Source organism: Microcaecilia unicolor, chromosome 6, assembly GCF_901765095.1.
Source record: "Microcaecilia unicolor chromosome 6, aMicUni1.1, whole genome shotgun sequence".
NCBI lineage: Eukaryota > Metazoa > Chordata > Amphibia > Gymnophiona > Siphonopidae > Microcaecilia > Microcaecilia unicolor.
Genome location: NC_044036.1, coordinates 84,866,789 through 84,873,254, shown reverse-complemented (window position 1 = coordinate 84,873,254; position 6,466 = coordinate 84,866,789). Strand labels below are relative to the sequence as shown.

At 39.6% G+C, this 6,466-nt stretch overlaps 1 protein-coding gene across 3 annotated transcripts in view; it reads left to right on the top strand.

Moving 5' to 3' along the window:
* Positions 1–5,547: 5,547 nt before the first annotated feature.
* The window catches only part of RABGAP1L (RAB GTPase activating protein 1 like), an 803,631-nt gene continuing 802,712 nt past the window's right edge, over positions 5,548–6,466 (top strand). For all 3 annotated transcript variants that reach the window (XM_030206422.1, XM_030206421.1, XM_030206424.1), the window contains exon 1: positions 5,548–5,794. The gene's annotated coding sequence lies outside the window, so the exon portion shown is untranslated. The remainder of the gene's footprint in view (positions 5,795–6,466) is intronic.

Here is a 6,466-nt window from a genome sequence, read left to right as displayed (position 1 = left end):
CAATCTTTATTGAATCAGAGGGAATATGTAATATTCTTTAAGACCCCTATACTCTTCTGCAAATCTCCATTGGAAAGCATTCCTGATGCAATGTCTCTGCATGCTTTCCCCGCGCCTTACATTTTCATATCACTTCCATTAGGTTTGTTTCTTGTACATTAATACTTTTTAAGTATTTAATCATCTGTACCATATTTCTTTTGTTCTTCCTCGTCTGTAGTATATATATATCTAGGTCGGATGGGCAATCATGTTTGAGGGCCACAACCCGGTTGAGTTTTCAAGATTTACACAATGAATATGCATGAAATTAATTTGCATGTCTGGCTTCCATTGTATGCAAATAGATCTTTTGCATATTAATTGTGGGAATCTTGAACACTTGACTGGGTTATGGACCTCCAGGACCTTAGTTGCCCACCCTTGAACTAGGTCCTTGTCTATTATATGCTTTCTGGTGCAGACCTTGCATCATGGTGGTTGGTTTTGCTTTGGGCTACTTATATTCTTACTAAGTTACAGCCTCCACAACTGAACACAGTTCAGTTAATTAACAGTATATTTTAGTATAGGAGATCAAAGACAGAAATTAGCAGCATAGTTAACTTTTGGAGGAAGAAAATCAGATTTTTTTTTTTTAAGGTATATCTAGTCAGAAAAATATTGTAACAATATATGTAAAGGAGAGCAACCTAGGTAGAAATAAGCAACAGAAAGTCTAAAAGTAAACACAGCAACGCTATGAAGTATATGAATGTAGCCAGAAATAACTTAGCTGTTGGGAGGTTTGGAATTGGATCCTTCTGTGCAAAGCTCCAACTGGGATCATGAGTTCATGAATTCAGCCTTAATCATTTTCAAAAGTTTACTCTTATGCCCCTGTATCCCATCACAGCCTAGGCAACCTATTATAAAACTACACTCTCTGCCAGTGCAAATCAGATCTAGATATTTTCATCTATCTTTTTTTTTTTTACTTTTAATTTATTTGATTTGCAAATGTACGACTGCATAATATAACCAGAGTTTGTAAAGCACACACAACCCCCAAACTCCTTGTCCCCCTCCCCTTCCTCAGCTTTCTCCTAGCCCAGTGATTCCCAAACCTGGCAACTGCATGCAGATCTCTCTCATTAATTGTGGATATCCTGAAAATCAGACTGGCTGGGTGCATCCAGGGCCAGGTTTGGGAACCATTGCCCTAGCCCCAGGGCATAGTATTGGAGATATTTCTCAGTTCAGAAAACAAATCCACATTTTATTTTAATCCATCATTTCATGTAGAACACTGACTTCTTGTCCCTGCAAAAATGTTCAGGGTCTGCTATTCAAAGCTACTTACCTAGGTAGCAAGTACTGCTAATCAAATAGCCATGCCAGTCAGTAATTTTCAGAAGCATTATCTCAGATAATACACAATACCCAACATACACTATAGTTATCAAAAGGGACTTCAAAGCTCACAGATTTTACTGAACTTAAAACTGTTCTCAATCTTGTGTCAAAGGCTCATATATTTATCAGTCCCAATCGAAGTGGAAGAAAAAAAGAGCAGTGTAGTGAAAAACTCTTCATATTGGAGAAAAACTCACTGATCAAAAAAACATCCACAACATTAAAGCAAGGGAAACTTTGGTATAAAGCCTCAGAGTGTCAAGACATAAAACAACAAAAGTAGAAAGTTCATCTCAAATATTCAACAAAATAAGCTAAGCACATTATCATCATTATTAATAGGTTGGGAACTTATCTATAGTCATATAAATTCTGTCCACTGTGACATACTCCAAACACGGACACAACATCTGATATTTGTCACAACAGACAGTATTGCAGTGTCCACTTTGGAGCACAGCTTATTTTGTTGAATATTTGAGCTGAAATGTATGTATTTATTTTGTTTCATGTCTTGACACTCTGTAGCTCAATATCAAAGTTTTCCATGTCTTAAAGTGGAAGTTTTTTTGATCAATGGGGTTTTTCTCCAATATACTATCCCCAGCACTGGTCTTTCCCACGCGCTAAGGCCACATTTAGCACTGGTATGAAATGGCCAATTTTTCTATTTTGACAATAATGGCCACATGTTAATTATCCCATTAGCGTGTGTCCATTAGTGCTTGAGCACGTACCAACACCTATTTTGTAGGCGTTAAGGTCTCACACACTAACCACTTGCTAATCAGCACGCAGCAATTTAGCTGCACTAAATGATTTAGCACAGAACACGCCTACTCTCCATCCCCCCCCCCCCCCCAGCGCAATAAATAAATAAATAAATACATAAATACTGTTTACCCATTCCTAGCTGAGATAATATTTAAGCATCTCTCTGACTTTCTTTAAATTAGTCATTTTACTTTCTAACTCTTCTTACTCTCTTACCTATCTATATGTTCTATCTTTGCTTATACCCTTCACCGTTAATTAAAATGTTCTATTATGTATTGTGGTGACATTGTAAGTAGTATACTATACCATACTTTGTATTGTTATTTGAATATTTTTACTGTTGTAATTCCCTATTGCTCATGTTTGATCTATTCTTACTGTACACCGCCTTGAGTGAATTCCTTCAAAAAGGTGGTAAACAAATCCTAGTAAATAAATAATAAATAAAAACTACTTTTAGTGCATGAATAGTGCATGCACATGCAAAAGCTACCATGGAATGCCTTCATGCTTCCCGCAGAAGTGCATTTTAACCTGCAGTAAGCACATGTTAGTGCTTAGCAAAAGGACCCCATAGATAGTAAAACAGAATTAGAGGAACCAGGTTGGGCTTTGGTTTCAATAAAATCTGTATTACTGCAATCTGCTGGTCTGCTATGTTGTTTGCTGCTTGAGCATCTGCAGTCATGGAGGTGCAGCACCTGGCCTGGCATAGTAGATCAGGAGTGCAGAACCTAAACCTGTGAGGTTTCCTTTAGCAGGATGGTCAGTCCTTCACTCAACTAAATGGAATTGTTGAAAGTCACACTATTGTGCCACTCCAAAATCATTACACCTCTGCCTCTGTAATAGTGTGGGTCTCCTGCAAATAGGTTCTTCGAGTACCCTCCTATCCAAGGGAAGGACATCACTCAATGCCTGCAGAGCAATGGTGGATCAACAGGTTTTGACGGAAGAGGCTGACTAAATTTAGTGGCGATCACAGAGACATGGCTCATAGAGAACCATGATTGGAAGGGGGAATGGCATTATATGTTAAAGATAATATTAAAGCCACAAAATTGAAGGATCTATATGGTAAGGAAGAGGCACTGTGGGTCAATCTGGAAAGACGGAATGGCAAATGTATTTACATTGGTGTGATATATAGGCCTCCTTCACAGACAGAAGTGGACATAGATTTAATTGAAGACAATCAAAATATAGCTGTGAAAGGGGAAGTACTACTAATAGGTGATTTTAATATGCCAGATATTGATTGAGGTATCCCTATTGCAGGCTCTTTTATAAGCAGGAAGATCCTGGATTCTCTACAGGAGGAACTATTCCAGCATTTGGTAATGGAATCCACACGGGATTAGTGCTTACTAATGGGGAGAGTGTTTCTGATGTTATAATAGGTGATCATCTGGAATCCAGTGATCACCAGATGGTGTGGTTTAATATTAAGATAGGTGTGGAGAGGGTTCATTCCAAAGTGAAGGCTCTAGACTAAAAAAAAACAACAACTAACTTTATTCAGATGCGGGGGATTACCTCAAGGAACTGTTGTCTGGATTGGAACATCAGGAAGAAGCTGGAAAGCAGTGGGCAAAACTGAAAGGAGCTATTGTAAGGGCAACAAACCTTTTTGTAAGGAATGTAAATGAAAGTAAGAGGAAAAGGAGGCCACTTTGGTTCTCAAAAGTAGTTGCTGAAAAGGTATGGAAAAGAGGTTAGTGCTTTATAACTAGAAGAGATTGCAGAAAGAGGAAGTCAGGTGACAATATCTGGAAAAGTTAAGAGAAACTTGTTGAATAGTTGGAAAAGCAAAGATGCAAATGGGAGGAAAAAAATAGGCACTACAGTAAAATGTGGGGACAATACATTTTTTTACATATATGTTAGTGATAGGAGGAAGTACAAAAGTGGTATTATGAGATTCAACTGTGAAGGGGAGGTATATGTAGAAGCTGATAAAGATAGGTGGTATTACTTAACAAATATTTCTGTTGTGTTCACAGCTGAAGGGCTGGGAGCAGAACCACAGAAGAGAAACACAAATAGAGAATTGTGTTTGTGGGGAGCTGACTGAGCTAGATGTGGACAAAGTGATGGGCCCGGATGGCATACATCTGAGGGTACTGAAGGAACTCAGAAGTTCTAGCAGCTCTTCTGGTTGAACTTTTCAATGCTTCTCTAGAGCTGGAAGTGGTCCCAGAGAACTGGAGAAAGCAAATATGGTTAATTTCCACAAAAGAGTAATTAAGGAAGAGGTTGGGAACTACAGGCCAGTAAGTCTGACTTCTGTGGTAAGTAAATTAATAGAACCAATTTTAAAACAGAAAATAGTAAGGTTTTTGGAATCCAGTGGATTACAGGATTCAAGGCATTATGATTTCACTAGAGGTAGGTCTTGTAGGGTTTATCAAAGATACTTGTCTCTGGATGTTTCTCTATAGGGAGCGTTAACCTAGGGGAGGGTGGGAAATGTTTTGATTATTTCAATTACGTTTTTAATGTATTTTTTGTTTGGTTCTCATATCTGCCACAGGTACTTCTTCCTGCTGCATCGTGCCTATGCAGAAACAGGAAGTTATTTCATAGGAAGCTGGACATGGCAGGAAGAAGGACCTATAGCTGGCAGAGCACTCTCTCTCATTTGCTGCTGCCAGGGGGAGGGGAAGTGGCAGGGCCCTGAACATTGTTTGCTGTGAAGGCTTGTTCTTCTGTGTTCATGTCTGCCTTATCTCTGTTTCAGGTCCTACATAATAAACCTTCTATGGACTTGACCCATGAAAGAACCAAGAAAAAAAAAAGGTGGGGTGCCTTTATACACTTTTTGTTATAATAATAATAATAATTATTATAATAATAAAGTACTCAGTAACAAGGAGAACCCCAAAAAATGGTGAAAAAGGGGTAAGGTTTTACTGTGTCCCTTACCCCCCCAAAAAGGGGGAGAGGAGCTATTCTTCAAAAAATAAAGAATGTAAAAAGGGAAGAAAAAGTTGCTGCATGTGCACTTTTGTGTAAAAAAGTTAAGTCCTGCCATAACCCATACCTCTTTAACTAATAACCTATGTTCAGTTGGTCCCTCAGCATAGTTGAAGTATGGATTTTGTGCCTTTAAGGTATGAAGTGGCCAGCCACTAGCTCACTGCTACTGTGCCTGCATTGAGTTTTATGAGCTGACTGATGACTTCTTCCAGTAACACGTTAGAACACTGGAAAGCGATCAGGTGAGGGTTAATTTGTTCGAGCCTCCTTGCATCAGGTCTGCTGACGGGTGAAAGACCCGCCTACGGTAGAGCAGAGACAACACATACAGCCAGTGCTGGGCCAGCATGCACCTCTCTGACTAATCTGACAGTTTCCTGTTTCAATGTGTGTGTATGTGTTAGTGGAAGCCAGATCCTCCAGATCAGACTGCAGGGTTTTTTTTTATTTCCTGAGGACAGGCACACAGCATCAAGCAGTGAAAGGATAGATGCAGGGTGGGACATCCTCTCTGCGGAGCCAGACAGAGAGAGGTCGGTGTGCGGTACGAGAGCAGGAGGGTCTCCTTAGTGCTTTAGTCGAGACCTGAAGAAGGAGAGGGCTGGGGACTGAAGAGAGGACACTTCTGTGCTGTCTCCAGTTGGTGAGTTTAAGGCTTGCTGCTGATGTTTCACGTACACAGAAAGTGTGAATTCAGACAGCGCTGCCTGAGTCTGAGATTTAACTGTTGGAGCGTGTTAAAAAGCAGGGTGCACCATTGCTTACTGGCTTCTCCAGCTCCGAGCTTTCTATCCTATTCTTTGGTGTAAGAGGGGAGGGTACACCCAACCTGACTTCATAGAACTTTTACATACTCAGCGAAGAATGTGTTTTTCGCACCACGTATTTCCTAAAGGAGAGTGGCTGTGCATAGAGGGGACATATCCAAAAGACAGATGTTTTCCAGTTCATATGATTGGCTGCCAGTTTCCAGTTGTGTTTGTTTCTAACCATTTTGGTCTTGGCGACGGGCCTCTTTGAGCTATTTTTGGTTTCAAAGTCCTTTGGGCTAGTTTTTCTATATGATTCTGTTCGCAAAATCACGTCAGTTCTTTTGTGGTTCTGTTTGACTGCTGAAATACGTTACCATTCGGTATTTAACAGTTATAATAAAACTTTTAGATTTTCTTCTCCAGAATGTGAATTTCCTTTGGTTCTGATGTGTTGTGCACAGTTTGAATGTAATCTTCTGTGCTTCCAGAGCTGTCATCAGCTCACAGTTCATTTAAATAATTTGATAGTGAAGATATTAATTATTAAACCCAGATGCAAAGAA